This window comes from Lycium ferocissimum, chromosome 8 (genome assembly GCF_029784015.1).
Source record: "Lycium ferocissimum isolate CSIRO_LF1 chromosome 8, AGI_CSIRO_Lferr_CH_V1, whole genome shotgun sequence".
Lineage (NCBI taxonomy): Eukaryota > Viridiplantae > Streptophyta > Magnoliopsida > Solanales > Solanaceae > Lycium > Lycium ferocissimum.
The window spans coordinates 267,847-287,523 of NC_081349.1; the positions used below are offsets into that span (position 1 = coordinate 267,847).

Here is a 19,677-nt window from a genome sequence, read left to right on the forward strand (position 1 = left end):
TCTTAGAAATTCGAGATTGGAATTTGCTCCATTTCATTCAGTAAGATTGAATTAGTTTCCTTATAAATTGTTGTCAAAGTGATTATGTGTACGTAACTCTCATAAATGGAGTCGAATTGTCCCAAAACTCTCATAAATGACCCCATAAGGTCTATAATCCGTAATTTGAGTTCACTATCTCGGCTGACCCGAGGTGGGCCCACAGATTCCGAGACCTCTTACTATGGCCTTGTTTGACTTGTTCCTACCTGGTTCTTAAAAGAAATTTCTGATAAATGCTCCGTTTGTCAAACGATAAATGTGACGAGTCTATAATATGTTTTGATATGTGTTATGATTCTTGAAGCATGATTTGATATAAACAATCGTGCCATCCCCAAAAAGGGCATATATATATACACTATGATTGACGTCCGACTTCTTGGAAATGATCTGTCATTTGAACTGTTCTATTTGTTAAAGAACTACCATTCTGACTATTCCGTCGAACCCCATGGTATATTTGTTATGTATGAACAATCTCAGAAATTCTGCCTGACATAATCCGTCGCGAATTATGAAAGGTACGTTCTATGGCTTATGGTTTGGTTTGTCTGTTGAGTCTGGATTTATATGCATATGTTTCCGCACTACTCTGTTCGTGCAAGTTACAGTATGTCTTTTCACTGAGCCCGGGCCAGGACATGTTCTCGTGCGCACTTCTCTGCACTATTCACCGAGTCCCTCGTACTTGCGGGCCGGGACACGTTATCTGTATGTGATTATGATATGATGATACGGGGGTGGTGGCCAGGATGGCACATGATTATTATTCACCGAGACCCGCAGTAGAGGGCCGGGACACGTTATGTATACATGATATATGATTCTGACATGCATGATTCCATATTACCGAGTCCCTTAATAAAGGGCCGGGACACGTTATCTGTATATATGATATATGATTTTGTTATGCATGATCTCACCTACCGAGTCCCTTATCAGAGGGCCGGGACACGATATATGTTCATATGATATTATATGATCTGGTATGCATCACTTATCCTTTGGCACTATGTTTTCTGAGGTCTCGGACAAGGTATTACCTTTTGTACTTCGGACTCTGACTATAGCTCCGTCCGTTACATGTCTGTACTCCTATTCTTGACTATGATTATACTTGTTACTTTTCTGCTTTACATACTCGGTACATTTTCGTACTGACCCCCTGTTCTTCGGGGGCTGCGTTACATGCCCGCAGGTACAGACGCACCTCGAGATACGCCACCAGCTTAGGGTACCTGTTCTGCTGTTGGAGAGTGCTCCTTTTGATCCGGAGCTGATATTTTTGGTATATATCTTCTGTTGTTTGTCTGCTTTGTACATATGGTCATTTGGGTACGGCGGGGCCCTGTCCCGTCTTCTGATTCTGTTATGTATGTTAGAGGCCTGTAGACATGTTTGTGGGTTGTGGGTTGTCACTGTTCTGGTAAGTAAGTACGAGTCTGCGAATTGAGTAATTCTGCTTATTATGTTAGCCCTAACGGCTTATGTACAGGTTTAAGTGTGTATATATATATATATATTTTCGTGCGATGTATTTTATATCTGTATGAATTTACATATGTCTAAACGGAATTAGCTGTTTGGTATACCAGATCTGTCAGGTAGGTACGTGTGGGTGTCCAGTTAGGACACCAGTCGCGGCCCACGGGGTTTGGGTCGTGACATAGAATTACCTCAGGGATCATATCATAGCCTATTTACACTAAGACATGCCAAAGAAAGAAAGGTGAGCTTTACATACCTTGGCCGCCCTCTAAGCTAATCCAAGCTTACGTCTCGGCCTCTCACGATCCACAATAATATCATTGGTCACCCAACATTAGCCATAAGCACTGAAGAACCCAATTCCAAGCCATCACTTTATCTACAAAAATTCCGGCAGCATTTCCCTTATAAATCCATCGACCCCGATAATTCAACTCGGCCAAATCACAACAACCAAACCAACAATCATATTTACAACATCAATAACCAATTTCAAGCACATTTTAACACTAACAACTCCTTACCACATCATTCGACGATATTGAATTACATTCAATTCAACTACATACTTTCAAGCTAACTTCGACATTCACATATTCATTTATTAATCCGAGATAATTCAAGCACGATTTAAGAACACTTCGAACAATCCATAAAGTATTCAAATCAGCCCATAACATTCTTATCTTCAATTTGAATCATCAAACACTCATTTTCATCATAGAATCTACACCACAATCAACCAAGAACACTAAATCAATTTAATTCATTCTTCCTACACCAACCACCCATACTCACGGCTACACCCCCAACATGCAAGGTTTCATGAGTTTCATCTATTTCAATACATAACAACATCCAACATGCTAAACAATTTCAATTCATCACCCTATACAACACACACCTACACACGGCCAACACACACACACACATTTTCTACAATATCAACACTCCACTTTCATGAATTTCATTCACCTCCACACTTCACAACATACCCAAACCATGCATAACATATGAAAAACAAGTTTGAACCTTACCTTTTCCTTCAACTTCTCCCCACGGCTAAGGTTATGTTTGGCAAGAATGGAGTGTTTTGCATGCTCCAACAATTACTCCACGTCGTAGAGGACCTTCTAATTAGTAGGAAATCATGAAGAAACCAATTTTTCTTGATCACTTTGAAGGCAGCAATTCGGCCAGCCTTGGCCGAATGTACTCTCCCTCTTTTTTTTTTTTTTTTTTTCTTGAATTTTCTAGACTTTGCAAGATGATGACTTGTGTCTTATTTAGTCATCACACACACATATATATATATATATATATATATATATATATATATATATATATATATATATATGTATATCTTTGGCACATGGCCGGCCACTCCTCTCTTTTCTCTTTTTTTTTTTTTTTTGTTTTCTTTTTTCTCCAATTTTCTAGAAATTTCTCAAATTTTAAAAGATGAATTCTCCCTTGTCATCTTTTTCCACCAATGTGTCTTTTTGGCCACTAAAGCATAAGATGAACACATGTTTTATTGCATGGCTTGCAACAAGTGGCCAAGGCATAAGTGGGGCCCACGGCCACAATGGCTTCTCCAAGAAGTCACAAATTAATAGAAATTTCCAAATTCCAAGTTTGCCCTTAATATTCCATGCTAAAAATTCTTACAAGCAACTTGCACCCTAAAACAAAGTCGGAAACTAGCCTTGTCCTTAACTTTTCGCCATTAACTCGGAATGTCCCAACGTACAAAAATGCGGGATATAACAATTTAATCCCAATTCCATTTCAAGTCTCAATGAATCAATCCGAATCCAACATCACAAGTTAACATCAAATCATCTCAGAAAAACCATAATGCAATGCAATGCAATGATGTATGAATGCAATGCAATACCATGCAAATGCTGTGTAAACATGTACTCCGGACGAAAATATCGACATCTCGGTAGCAAAACCCAGTGTGACTCGCAAAGTCTAAGTGCCACCTATCCCGAATCTTTGCCCAACAGACAGACGAGACCTCAGATCTTTGCCCACGGGGGTTCTCACAGGCACCACTCTGGGGGACCCGCGGAGTTCATGCACTCACTCAATCCACGCTTTCGGAATGAACATCGGATATCGGACTCTCACGTTACTCAAGTAAAAGAGTTCTCATCAAGTATTAATTTACTCCATCTATGATTTCGGGACGAACATCGGATATCGGACTCTCACGTCACTCAAGTAAAACTGAACCCAGCTCATCAAATATTTCATCAAGTATCATCGATACCTCAACAAAGGTATCATGAAGATGAGAGTGCGTGCAATGCATGAATCATATCAATAATTATGCTCAATATCACAAGTACCAACAATGGGTCACTAACAATATATCCGAATCATAAATACCAACAGTGGGTATGCCAATAATATGCTAATATCACAAGTACCAACAGTGGGTACGCCAACAATATATTCGAATCACAAATACCAACAGTGGGTACGCCAATAATATGATAAGATCACAAGTTCCAACAGTGAGTACACCAACAATATATTCGAGTACAAACACCAACAGTGGGTATGCCAACTATATTATAATCAAGATGATAAAACAGAGTTCAATATCTACTAACGACTCATGGCATCAACCGGCACAATAGAACAATCACATAACACATAACGGAGTGGCAAGCCCCAAACACACAACAGGTTAATCAAGTTGATACACATTATTACCACTTCCCCGTCTAGAACTCAGTCGCAATCTTTGGTACATTTTATCCTTCCATTTATCAACTAGGTTCGCTATGAATGTTATAACACAATTAATCACATATTACGGAATTTCCCATCGTGAGACATAAATAAGTTATGTACCATCCACTACTCCCAAGTCACAATGCACCAATATTCAAGAAACCACACAAAACATCCTAAGGAGTCTACAGGCCACAAGCCCGACCACACAAATCACACAACAATACCATCCTAAGATTCCATCCCAAATCTCCAATTCCTACACATGCATTCTCCGTTCCTTCCGTTCCTTCTAATGCAAGAATATATGAAACTAACTGGAGTCTACCGAAAGGGAAGCCGTAATCTACTTGGTAGCCTAACAGGTGCCACGAACCCACATCTCATTTCATCTTTCGAAGGGTCGTCAAATGCTCAAACAACGAAAGTCTAGCCATATCCAAATACAGAGTTACAATCGATACGAACAAGACTCATTAACTTACTACTTTCAATTCCTAACACCTAACCCAAGAAATGGTATTTATGAACTAGAATGGTGAGAATTAGAGATTCTATGCCCAATCTTGATAATAATGCTCTAGGTGATCCTTTTCCATCATTAGAGCAAGATTAATTAAATAAACACTTAAATTCGGAATCTAGGTGAAACCCCCAATTTTGGGTATAAATCCTAACTTAAATCCTACAATTGTACCTCTAAAAATGGAAGAAACATATTTATATAGTTTATTATCATCAAATTCATGCTTACTGAAGCTAACCCAACCAATAATACAAGATTTCAAAGCCAAGAACCCATTAGGAAGAAAACCCATAAAGCCCTCATTTTAATCTTAAGCTTTTATGGAAAATTATGAATCTAACTAATCCATTCACAATGTTTTCAAGCATATTCAACATTAATCTTACTATTTATGAAGACTCTAGGAAGCCAAATTGATTTTAGAACTCAACTCAAGAAACTCATTTAATGACCCATTAGATTCTAGGTGAATCTAACGATTAAGAGAGGTTAAAGAACCAATAACAAGTTAGAGGAGTTACCTTCATAAAGAATCCTCTTGGAAACTCTAAAATTCGTCTCCACAAAGCTCTCCAATGAAAATAGAATAATGAATACGGTTTTGGGTCTCAAAATTATAAAGTAGGGTCAATCTCAATCAACACTGCTACATCGGTATAATGGCCGCCCCAGCGGCTGTGCAGACCACTACGGCGGTCTTGACCAAAATACACACTACCGCTGCAGCGGCTATCCCATCGCTACAGCGGTACCGCTGCAGCGGTGCTGGTGCCGCCTCAATGGACACCAGACACCAGGATCCCAAAAACTAAGTTTCATGATTTCCTTCCTGTCATGACCCAAACCTGATGAGCCGTGAAGAGTGCCCGATCACTACTGACCAAGCACCCCTATACTTTAACTTACTTCTCACTGATTAACCTGGTGGCCCATACATAACTTATAACTGAATTATTATACCATCTTCTGTAAAATTAACACAATCAACTCTGCATCAAAAACTCATAACCCATCCATATACTTAAATAAATAATCATACGTGCCAAAGATAGCCGTGCAGGCCGGCTAGGCTGCTACATATGCTGTACAATAAATTAAGAGCTGACATAGCTACACGATACTCCCACTATACACAATTGTCTACAGACCTCTATGGAATATGAATTGTAGAGAAGACAGGACAAGGCCCCGTCGCACCCATACATCTACATATCAAGATAGCATACCAAAAAGGGCTGCAGCTCCGAACCAAATGGAGCGCACTGACAGCAGCTGAGTGGAGGTCCTACTGGGCTGGCTCGTCTGGCTGACAACCTGACCCTTGCGGGCATGAACGCAGCGTTCACAAGAAAGGACGTCAGTACTGTTATACCCCGTACTTTGTACGTTGGAATATTCTAAGTCGGTTGCGACAAGTTAAGGATAAGGTTGTAATTTTTTTTCGATTTTGTTAAAAGTACATAAGTTGCATATTCATCTTTTTATTGGTATGGAATGTTAAGGGTAAATTTGAAATAAGGAAAATTTGGGACCAAAAGATGAATTATGGACAGCTAGACATTTCATGAAAATTTGGGGCCAAAAGTGAAGTTGTGGAAACTTAAAATTCATGAAAAGAAAAGTCATGTGGCCATGCACATGACTTGTGGGCCATAGGGCCACATGTGCAAATTTTATATGTAGAGAAAGATGACTAATTTAAGTCATCTTCACCATTTCTTCTCTTAGAAATTTCAAGAAACATCAAGAGAAATAAAAAAAAAAGAAGGAGAAAAACGGCCAAGCTGGCCGAAACTTGCCCATGAAATTGATCATGAAAAATTGTTTGCTTCAAGCTTTTCTACTAATTGGAAGGTCCTCATCAACGTGGAGTAGTTGTTGGAACAAGAAAATCGCTTGTTGTCGGAATTTACCAATTCTAGCCGAGGGAGAAGTTAAGTGGAAGGTAAGATTTAATCATCTTTACATGTTTAATAGGTGTTTGTGCATGTTGTAGTAAGTGGAAATGGATGAAATTCATGGAAATATGGAAGTTGGTATGTGGCCGTGTATATGTGTTGTTTGTAGAATATGATGAACTAATTTTATTTAGTATATTTTGGTTGTTGTTGTCATGGATTATGTGATGAGAATGAAGGTATTGAATGATTCGAGTTGAAGTTGTAATTGTTGTGTTGTGGCCGTGTATGTGTGGTGTAAGGTAGAAGTGAAGAACTAATTTCATTTGGTATGTTTAGGATGTTGTGTTGTAGATTCTATGTTGTAAAATGAAGGCTTAATGGTTCAAAGTGAAGTTGAAATCATGTGGGCTGTTTTGGAACCTAATGTGATCTTAATATGGTTTCTTGTATTTTTGAGATTAATGTTGTTAAAGTATGGATTGTTAGTATGGTTTATGAATTTGGAAGAAAAGAAATGCGTTGTTGATATTTCTTTGGACTTGGAAGGTTTCGGGTTGCCTTATGTTTTGGTTGAGTTGTTTTGAATAATTTTGTGGATTGTTGGAAATGTTATTGAATCATGTTTGAATGGTTTTGGATTGGTATTTGAACGCGTGGGCAATGATGTTGGGTTGATTATATATGTTGATTTGAACGTAATTGGAATGCCGTCGCATTGTGCGAAAAAAGGTTGTTGATGTTAAAGTGCATTTTGAATTAATGGTTGATGTTGTTAGAATGTTTGTTGGTATTGTTGTTGATGAATTTGGCCGAATTAAATTCTCGGGGTGTTGAATTTACAGGGGAAATGCTGCACAAATTTTTGTAAATAAAGTGCGAGCTTAAAATGGGATTCCGAGGTGCCTATGACTGATGTTTGGTGTCTAATGACGTGTTGTAGATTTTGAGAAGCCGAGACTTGAGTTTGGATTAGCTTAGGAAGCAATCAAGGTATGTAAAGCTTACCTTTCCTTCTTTTGGCATGTCTTAGATATGGCTAGGTTGTGATATGTTATGAGCTTCGGGGGTAATTCTATTCTTAAAAATCCGAGCACGTTTATGAGTCGTATTTGCTTTTGATGTTGGCATCCTTATATGGTCAAGCTATGGTTTATACATCTTTTGTATGACTAAGTTTCAAAAGTTGCATAAAAGTTTGGTTTTTAAAAGAGTTTTGTTCCTAAATGATTCCGAAAACTACGAAAGTCCGTAACTTTCACAGACAGAACCGGATCGCTTCGATATGCTCAAAAATGATTCTATGACGTATGATGACTTAAATTTTTATGGGCGGGCCCGACTTGAGTCGACACCCTCCGTAGGCCCCGCGACCTTCCTTATGTACTTCTGACGATTTTTGAAAGGATATGATATGACTATTATTCCGATTTCAAGTAGGATCAGTTTACTTACCTTTTGAGTTTGTAATAATGATTCGGTAACGTATGATGACTATGATCTTCGTAGGCGGGCCCGGATGGGGCTGACGCTCGTCCGTGGGTCCCGCGATCTTCTTCTGTACAATTCTGATGGCTTTTGAAAGAATTCAATATGACTACCTTTCCGACCCCCGAGTATGATTATATATTTGTCTGTTGAGTCTGAAATAATGATTCGTATACTTATGATTCCGATACGTAACTATGGTTTCTGAAGTTCGGTTTAATGTGTTCCCGAGTGACATTCGGAAGAAAGTCTGTTTTGACTACTGTTTGGCTTATAAACAACAGTCTGTTTGATTACTCTATTGAGTTTTTGCGAATGTTTGGCATTGCATATGATTCCCTACGATTCTGCTCGTGCCTTCTGTTATTACTTCTTTCGCCGGATCCCGGGCCGGTTATGTTCGTGCGCACTATGTTATATTCCGAAGTATGATGTGATTTCCGAAGTATGATGTGATTTTCGAAGTATGATGTGATATGATATATGTTATGATGTGTGACGGAGATGTTCGGAGATATAAAACCTTCTGAAGTATGATGTGTTGTGGCGCCCAGATGGAGTGGCGATCACGTTCCGTCCGCTGGGTCCCATTACAGACCGTATGTGATATGATATAATATGTGATGATCCGATGATACGATATGATATGTGATAATATGACGATATGATTCGATTTACCGAGTCCCTCACTAGAGGGCTGGGTACGGTATGTTTATGATTATTATGTTATATATGGATCGGGCCGTACGTTCCTCGGCATTATTATGTTATATATGGATCGGGCCGTACGTTCCTCGGCATTCGGTTAATGTCAGCTCATATGATATGTTTGATTTTCCGTATATACAAGATAGAAATGTTTTTCAAAAGAAAGCGAAGCATTTTGACATTCTGATTATCCTATTTGTCTTCTGAACCCCTTATGTATGATTTGTATGTCAGATGTAAGTACTTTGGTATTCGGGTTATTATGCTCACTTTCTGTACTCCTGAATTCGGTTATGATTTCGTTTTCTGTATTTTCGGCTTTGCATACTCAGTACATATTCCGTACTGACCACCTTTTCTTCGGGGGATGCGTTTCATGCCGCGCAGGTACCCACAGATGAGTATATAAAAGGATGCGTCCCGAATTTATTTGATGAAATGCGGTCCAAGCTATAATATCCCATATTTTTGGAGTAGGAAATTGAACCGTCCAACATGAGAAAATTTACCCGAGCACGGAGGATTTGGTCATATTTAAGAATGCAAAATCAAGAGCTTTGTATATAAAAGGATGCGTCCCGAAATTATTTAAGACTTGAAAGTGGGATGACGATGATTGGAATAATATTTTTGTGTGTGCCAAAAGAGGCTACGGACTAGACTAGTACCATATCACATGATTATAACAAGGAGTATATGGGGTGGTTAAAAGTGTTTAATATTTTAGTGAATTGGGATCAAGAAATTAGTTGTGTGTATTATTGGTTGGATAGTGGTGGAGATAAAATAATTTAATAATAGGTTAATGGATATGTTTGGTGGCAAAAGCTCCTCCAAGTGTCATAATTGGAAAAAGGCATCAAATGAATAAGCAATATGACCAATGTCGTGGAAGCTTTAGATGAAAATGACTATTATATTAATTGTTTACATATATGTGTGTTGACCCCAAGACATATAAGATATATATATACAAACGTATTTTCAGCAAGCAGTAACTACATTCATAAATTAGACCAAATGTTTGTTGAACCCATTTTTCATTAGCTTTGGCATCAACACATTTGAGAGAATCAAATGTTGGAAGCAACTATTTTCTAATTTGGGAGTAATTCCAAATATGACCAGCAATCTTGGATGTTACATTTAAAATTAGTTCTCAAGAGTTTGGGCAGCAACGTTATTCAATTTCATATAGGGTTTCGTTCACCGCTTGGATCTCGTTGTTCCATTTTGTTGTGTCGTTGGATCCGGACTTTCTTCAAAGTGAAGTAAGGAGGAAGAAGATTATTTCTTGGCATATAAAGTAATAATTCTCCTCTCCTAGGTATATTTAAATTCATCCAGGTCATAGCTAAATCATGGGACGAGAAATACGAAAATTATACCGTAAATCGTATTTGATGTTGTTGTTAGCTCATGGGCTGTTTGTTGGACTGTTTTGTGGGTTATGTAGATGTTGTTATGGATGGAAATTATGGTAAATAGCATGAATAATACATTCTTGATGTTGCTACATATGTCTATGCGTTTATAAAGAGAATCGATGGAAAATTTGTCGATATAGACTTGGACTAAAACTCGAGGAAAGAGATTTTGTGTTCTTGAATTAGTTGAAAAGGGATTGTGGCATAATTCTTACTTGGTTTGATATGGCAACTTGTATGTACGATTGTTGCTAATGTTGTTACCATTGATTGGGAGTTGTTTAAAGTTGGATTGGAGTGGGTAACATAGGGGAAATGCTGCCCGAATTTTGTTAAGTAACGTGCTAGCTTAGACTTTGGATTCTAAGTGTACTATGGTTAATACTTGACATCAATATTGTTGTTGTAGATTGGGGAGTCCGGGATCTGATTTGCGGTTAGCTTGGAGCGGATAAGGTATGTTAAGGCTATTCCATTTTCTTCTTTTGGCATGGTCTATATGGAACAAACGGACGATGAACGTATAAACTCCAAAGAAGCTCCTATTCTTAGAAATACTAGAATGGCTAATGTTCTTGATTTCCAGAAGCTATTTCATTATATCCTGATACGTGTCTATGATTCCTGAAGTCCTATTTTGATATTATAATCCATAGTGTCATTCGAGGGTGTTATGCTTCCAGGTTATTCAAAGAGTTCCAGAAATAATCTTATGAGTCTCACTTGTATTCATTTGCTTCTATATGTATGTTAAGGCCATCCTTTCTTTCTTTTTGGCATGAATTACATAAACTGAGCGAACAACGAACATAAATGACTCCAAGGAAATCTAGTTCTCAATAGTGCTTGACATGATAGTTGTCTTTGATTCTCAAGTGTTGGTTCATTCTAATTATTCTATTGAGCCTCAGATGATGATATAGTTTGCATATGGTTGCTCATGATATTCTACTCGGGCATGCTGTTAATATATCATTCACCGAGTCCCGGGTCGGGTATGTATTCGTGCACAGTTTCATTGCATTGTTCATCGAGACCGTCACTAGAGGGCCGGGTACGGTATATATATGATTATTTTATCGAATCCCTCACTAGAGGGTCAGGTACGGTATATATATATATATTTACTTCACCGAGTCCCTCACTAGAGGGCCGGGTACGGTATATATTTATATTTCACCGAGTCCCTTACTAAAGGGCCGGGTGTGGTATATATTTACATTTTTGTCATTGCCTTCGGGGCTATTCATACTACAGGTGGTTTCTCATACGTTCATTATGGCTTATGTCTCATTCTTTATGATTACTGCTGCCTTACATACTCGGTACATTATTCGTACTGACGTCCCTTTGCCTGGGGGCGCTGTGTTCATGCCACACGCCCCGATTGTTTTGCAGGTAAAAGTATTCGGTAGGATGGTTGGCTATCAGGTGGGATTGGCATACTCCATTTTCTTCCTAGAGCAGTGCCGAGTCATTATGGTTATCATATGTGTGTATGGGCATGTCGGGGCCCTATCCCGACTCATATGATTCAGGTGTTTACTTTTAGAGACCTTGCAGACAGTGTCCTGTGGTTAGTATGTTGAGATTTCATGTGTTGAGTAAAGCGACCATGTAGGCCGATATGTCAGTTTGACTTACTCGGTTTTTGATTAATTAAGTATCGTTCACAAATTTCTATGGTTTGACGGAAAGTACTTTATTATATTTCTGAAATTTTTCTAAAGTCCAGTTTCATTATGTGAATGCCAGAGGGTTCGCTCGGCTCTAAGTAGGAGCTGGGTGCCCATCATGCCCTATCGGAATTGGGGTGTGACATAATCGATTCATAGGGTCTTAACAAGAGAATTCCTATCAATAATAAAGAAAACAAATAATAACAGCCATATTCCACAAAAACAAATTCTAGAAAGAAATAGGGAAAAAGAGAATTCAAAAGGCCCATCAGTATCAAAATAAAGATAAAGATGACTGCGCCAACTTGATATTTTGGTATTATCGCCACAAAGAAGAGCTTTCAGATTTTCCAGAGAAGATGGGATCAGAACTTAATAAATTTAAAACTTTCTATTCCATATCCGTTGCAACTAGTATTTGGGTGTTTTTGCTTGAGGCGTACGAGATGAAAGTCTCATATACGGTTCTCGCAGGGAGTTCCGCCTATCTCAATAAAGTATATGATTGGTTCGAAGAACGTCTCGAGATTCAAGCAATTGCGGATGATATAACTAGTAAATACGTTCCTCCCCACGTCAATATATTTTATTATTTAGGGGGAATTACGCTTACTTGTTTTTTAGTACAAGTAGCTACTGGGTTTGCTATGACTTTTTACTATTGTCCGACCATTACTGAGGCTTTTGCTTCTGTTCAATACATAATGACTGAAGCCAACTTTGGTTGGTTAATCCGATCAGTTCATCGATGGTGGCAAGTATAATGGTCCTAATGATGATCCTGCATGTATTTCGTGTGTATCTCACCGGCGGATTTAAAAAACCTCGCGAATTGTGGAAAAGGCCCGTCTCAATAATTCTGATTTTACGTATGGACAATTCCTCACTATCTTGTTCATTCACAACAAAATATTTTCTTCGTGTGGTGGTAAAAAAAAACATGCTTTTTTGGAGAGAGATACTATTTCACCTTCGTCAATCGAGTCACAGGTATCTAACATATTCATATCTAACAATTTTCCACAAAGTGGTGACGAAAGGTATAACTTGTACAAATCTTTCCATTTTCCAATTCGATCCGATCCATTAGTTCGTAGAGCTATTTACTCGATTGCAGACATTTCGGAATACCTCTAACGTAGGGCAAATAGTCAATTTTGAAAGAACTTATTGTCAACCTCTTTCGGATATGAATCTATCGATTCGAAGGAAGAACTTGCATCGGTATCTCAATTTCAATTCAAACATGGATTTGATTCACACTCCATGTTCGAGAAAGATTTATCATCCGAAAAGAGGAAAAAAACGAGTCTTTGTCTAAAGAAATGCGTTGAGAAAGGGCGTATGTATAGAACCTTTCAATGAGATAGTGCTTTTTCAACTCTCTCAAAATGGAATCTATTCCAAACATATATGTCATGGTTCCTTACTTCGACAGGGTACAAATATCTAAATTTGATATTTTTAGATACTTTTTCAGACCTATTGCCAATACTAAGTAGTAGTCAAAAATTTGTATCGATTTTTCCTGATATTATGCATGGATCAGGTATACCGTGGTGAATTCTTCAGAAAAAATTATGTCTTCCACGATGGAATCTGATAAGTGAGATCTCGAGTAAGTGTTTACATAATCTTCTTCTGTCCGAAGAAATGATTCATCGAAATAATGAGTCACCATTGATATTGACACATCTGAGATCGCCAAATGCTCAAGGAGTTCCTCTATTCAATCCTTTTCCTTCTTCTTGTTCGGATATCTCATTCATACACATCTTTTCTTTGTTTCCTAGGCCTCTAGTGAGTTACGGCAGACGAAGTTCGAAAAGGTCAAATCTTTGATGATTCCATCATCTATGATTGAGTTGCGAAAACTTCTGGATAGGTATCCTACATCTGAACCGAATTCTTTCTGGTTCCGAGCTAAAGTTCTAGCACAAGAAAGTTGAAGTATATACTTTATTCGATATAGAGTCTCTTTTTTGGAAGATCCGCTATAATAATGAAAAAGATTTCTACATATACGCCCAAATCGGTCAATAATATCATAATCTGATAAATCGGACCAAACCAATTTGCTAATGGGATGCCCTAATACGGTAAAAAAGTTTGCTTTAGCTAATGATCCAATCAAAGGAATAATTGGAACAAGGGTATCGAACTTCTTAATTGCATTATTGATTAGAAATGAATTTTCTAACATTTGACTATGTACCATTGAAGAATTTAGTCGCACACTTGAAAGATAGCCCATAAAGTCACGGGAATGGTTGGATAATTGGTTTATATGGATCCTTCTTTTGTGTGAAAGCACGGAGAGAAAAATGACATTGCCAAAAATTGACAAGGTAAAATTTCCATTTATTCACCAAAAGAAACGTCCCTTTTGAAGCCAGAATTGATTTTGCTTGATACCTAACATAATGTATGAAAGGATCCTTGAATAACCATAGGGTAACTTGAAAATCCTTAGCAAAGACTTCTACAAGACGTTCTATTTTTCCATAAAAATAGATTCGTTCAAGAAGGGCTCCAAATGATGTTGATCGTAAATGAGAAGATTGGTTCCGTAGAAAGACGAAAGTGGATTCGCATTCATATACATAATAATTATATAAGAAGAAGATAGTCCTTTGTGGCTCCGGTGGCGACTAGAGCAACACGTTATTGCTTTAAGAGAAACTCCCATCGAAGTTCACTATGAATCTTTAGGTACTTTTTATGAGATTTATGGACACTATCTAATAGTAAGAAGTCTAAAAAAATAAATCCTTTTTATATACATTCGACCACTGTTGGTCATATTGCTCTTTATCGAGAAATCGAAGAAGCTATACGGGGGTTTTTACGGGGCCTATTCATATGGTACCTAACGTAATTCTATGATACCCGTGGGACTTCGGGGTTCCCCGATTCAGCTAGGTCCATAGTTCCAGAATTTATACGCGAATCAAGATCGATAAAAGGAAGTTTTACAATCACAGACTCAAATCCATTGTCGAAGCCTACTCAGCAGAATATGGAGGTACTTATGGCAGAATGGGCCAATCTGGTCTTTCACAATAAAGTGATAGACGGAATTGCCATGAAACGACTTATTAGCCGATTAATAGATCACTTCGGGATGGCATATACATCACACATCCTAGATCAAGTAAAGACTCTGGGTTTCCAGCAAGCAACTGCTACATCCATTTCATTAGGAATTGATGATCTTTTAACGATACCTTCTAAGGGCTGGCTTGTCCAAGATGCTGAACAACAAAGTTTGATTTTGGAAAAACACCATCATTATGGGAATGTACATGCGGTAGAAAAATTACGCCAATCTATTGAGATATGGTATGCTACAAGTGAATATTTGCGACAGGAAATGAATCCTAATTTTAGGATGACGGACCCTTTCAATCCAGTCCATATGATGTCTTTTTCGGGAGCTAGAGGAAATGCATCTCAAGTACATCAATTAGTAGGTATGAGAGGATTAATGTCGGATCCCCAAGGACAAATGATTGATTTACCTGTTCAAAGCAATTTGCGCAAAGGACTCTCTTTAACAGAATACATCATTTATTGCTACGGAGCCCGTAAAGGAGTTGTGGATACTGCTGTACGAACATCAAATGTTGGATATCTCACTCGCAGACTTGTTAAAGTAGTTCAACAAATTGTTATACGTCGAACGGATTGTGGCATCGCCCGGGGTATTTCTGTAAGTCATCAGAATGGGATGATACGGGAAAGGATTTTTAGCCAAACATTAATTGGTCGTGTATTAGCAGATGATATATACATTGGTCAGCGATGTATTGCCACCCGAAATCAAGACATTGGCATTGGACTTGTAAATCGATTCATAACCTTTCGGGCACAACCAATCTCTATTCGAACTCCCTTTACTTGTAGGAGTACATCTTGGATTTGTCGATTATGTTATGGCGAGTCCTACGATGGCGGCTTTGTTGAATTGGGGGAAGGCATTTGTTGGTATTATTGCGGGTCAATCGATTGGAGAACCGGGTACTCAATTAACATTAAGAACTTTTCATGCCGGAGGAGTATTCACGGGGGGTACTGCGGAGTATGTGCGAGCCCCATCTAATGGAAAAATAAAATTCAACGAGGATTTGGTTCATCCGACACGTACATGTCATGGGCATCCCTCCTTTCTATGTTCTATAGACTTGTATGTAACTATTGAGAGTGAAGATATTCTACATAATGTGAATATTCCACCCAAAAGTTTTCTTTTAGTTAAAACGATCAATATGTAGAATCAGAACAAGTAATTGCTTTGAGATTCGCGCGAGAATATCCACTTTGAATTTTAAAGAGAAGGTTCGAAAACATATTTATTCGATTCGACGGAGAAATGCCTTTAGTACCGATGTCTATCATGCACCCGAATTTACATATAGTAATGTCCATCTTTTACCAAAAACAAGTCATTTATGGATATTATCAGGAGGGCCGTGCGGAGTGTCCGGTCTAGTCTACCTTTCGATCCACAAGGATTGGGATCAAATGAATGCGCATTCTCTTTACGGCAAGCGAAGATATACTTCTAACCTCTCGGTAACCAATGATCGGGCGGCGAAATTTTTAGTTCGGGTTTTTCTGGTAAAAAAGAAGATAGGATTCACGATTATTCGGACCTTAATCGAATCATATGTACTGGTCGGTATAATCTCGCATATTCGCTTATTCTCCATGGCAATTTTGATTTATTGTCAAAAAGGCGAAGAAATAAATTCATCATTCCACTACACTCGATTCAAGAACTCGAGAATGAACTAATGCCACATTCAGGTATCTCGATTGAAATACCCATAAATGGTATTTTCCGTAGAAACAGTATTTTTGCTTTTTTTGATGATCCTAGATACAGAAGAAAGAGTTCGGGCATTATTAAATACGGAAAAGGGCCAAATATAACCCTGTACTATCGAAAAAGGATCAAATATACCTCTCGTTATACTTTGAGTTCAAATATACCCCTACAGTTATACTTTGGGCACAAATATACCCTTTCACAGTTAAAGTTGACCAAGATTAATATTTTTAATGAAGAAAATGTCATGTGGCATGCCACCTCATTGTCCAAATCCAATTTTAACCCTCCCTTCTTCCATGTCATCTTTCACCATTTGGACCTCCCCTCCACCAGTGCTACATGACTATACCCACCACCATTTTCACAAACTTGAAAGGTGGAAGAAATCAAAATGCTTCAAATGAGTCATCCCAATTAACGGCTATATATTTTCTTTAGGATTCCCACTTTCTCTCCTTGCTATCACCATATTTACTTCTGCTCGTATTGCTGATACTCTCGACCAGAAATTCCTCGAAGAGGTATAAACATTTTTATACTACTTACATTTTCTTCCCTAGTCCTTTAATTTTTGTAGCTACTCTGTTTCAGACTCAATTCAACCCAATTTTAACTGAATATAGGACATTAATTAGTTCACCTTCTTTTTAGAAAAAAAGAAAATTTAGACCCTGACAAAAGAACTTCTCATATTAAAATGCATTAAGAGTGTCTCGGTATTAGGTAAGTGGCAATTGGGGGTTAAAGTTTGTCCCAAGCTTCATTTCTTTTTAGATAATACTACTTAAAAGGCTATGGAAGTGAAGGAAAATTGTGGGACCAAGTGCTATTATATTATGTGATTATTCTTTTATGTTAGTATTTTGATTTTGTTCACATCAGCATTTTTATTGGGTTTGGATTATTTCTTGAGCGGGGGGAGGGGTTTGATGGAATTTGAAGTCTAGCTAATTTTTTCTGTCGGGCTATGCTATTAATTTTCTATTCAATGCAAAGAAAATTTAGTGCTGATTTGTTCTGTTAGATTTGTATTAGTTGCTTGTATTTAGGACATCCGTCAAGTTGACGTTTCATATGAGAGATTCGAGGGTGGGAGAGGTTGTGAAAATGATGGTAGGTATATTGGTGTAGTAGTTGTGGAGGAGAGGTGCAAATGGTGAAAGATGACATCGAAGGACGGAGGGTTAAAATTGGATTTGGACAATGAGGTGGCATGCCACATAGCATTTTCTTCATTAAAAATATTAACCTTAGTCAACTTTAATGGTGGAGGGGTATATTTGTGCCCAAAGTATAACTGTAGGGGTATATTTAGACCCAAAGTATAACGAGGGGTATATTTGACCCTTTTTCGATAGTACAGGGTTATATTTGGCCCTTTTCCGTATTAAATATGGGACTATAGAAACGCAATCAGTCATCAAAAAAGAGGATTTGATTGAGTATCGAGGAGTCAAGGAATTTAGGCCAAAATACCAAATGAAAGTAGATTGATTTTTTTCATTCTGAAGAGGTACATATCTTCCCCGGATCTTCTTCCATAATGGTACGGAACAATAGTATCGTTGGGGTAGATACACAAATCACCTTAAATCTAAGAAGCCGAGTCGGTGGGTTGGTCCGGGTGGAGAGAAAAAAAAATGAATTGAACTTAAAATCTTTTCTGGAGATATCCATTTTCCTGGCGAGACAGATAAGATATCCAAACATCCGGCGTTTTGATACCACCGGGAACGGAAAAAGAAATTCCAAGGAATCCAAGAAAGTGAAAAATTGGATCTATGTCCAACGGATTACACCTAGTAAGAAAAGGTTTTTTGTTTTAGTTCGACCTGTCGTCACATATGAAATAACGGATGGTATAAATTTAGCAACCTTTTTCCACCGAATCCATTGCAGGAAAGGGATAATGTGCAACTTCGAATTGTCAATTATATCCTTTATGGAAATGGCAAACCGATTCGAGGAATTTCTGACACAAGTATTCAATTAGTTCGGACTTGTTTAGTATTGAATTGGAATCAAGAAAAAAAGTTCTTCTTGCGAGGAAGCCCGTGCTTCTTTTGTTGAAATAAGGACAAATGGTTTGATTCGACATTTCCTAAGAATCAACTTAGTGAAATCCCCTATTTCATATATCGGAAAAAAGGAATGATCCGTCGGGGTCAGGATTGCTCTCTGATAATGGATCAGATTGTACCAATATCAACCCCTTTTCTTCCATTTATTCTTATTCCAAGGCAAAAATTCAACAACCTCTTAACCATCCTCAAGGAACTATTCATACGTTGTTGAATAGAAATAAAGAATGTCAGTCGTTGATAATTTTGTCGAAGCCAATTGTTCTCGAATGGGGCCATTCAAGGATGTAAAATATCACGGTGTGATAAAAGAATCAATTAAAAAAGATACCCTAATTCCAATTAGGAATTCATTGGGCTCTTTAGGAACATGCCTTCCAATTGAGAATTTTTATTCATCTTACCATTTAATAACTCATAATCAGATCTTAGTAACTAACTATTTGCAACTTGACAATTTAAAACAGACTTTTCAAGTGATTAAATTTAAATATTATTTAATGGATGAAAATGGAATTTTTTTAATCCCGATCCATGTCGTAACATTATTTTAAATCCATTCAATTTGAATTGGTATTTTCTCCATCACAATTATTGTGAAGAGACATCTAAATAATTAGTCTTGGACAGTTTATTTGTGAAAATGTATGTATAGCCAAAAATGGATCGCCCTCAAATCGGGTCAAGTTATACTTGTTCAAGTTGACTCGATAGTGATACGATTAGCTAAGCCTTATTTGGCCACCCCGAAGCAA

General features: G+C 37.8%; 1 pseudogene; it reads left to right on the forward strand.

Moving 5' to 3' along the window:
- Nucleotides 1–15,026: 15,026 nt before the first annotated feature.
- LOC132067114 (DNA-directed RNA polymerase subunit beta''-like) lies at nucleotides 15,027–19,057 on the forward strand (annotated as a pseudogene).
- Nucleotides 19,058–19,677: the final 620 nt, after the last annotated feature.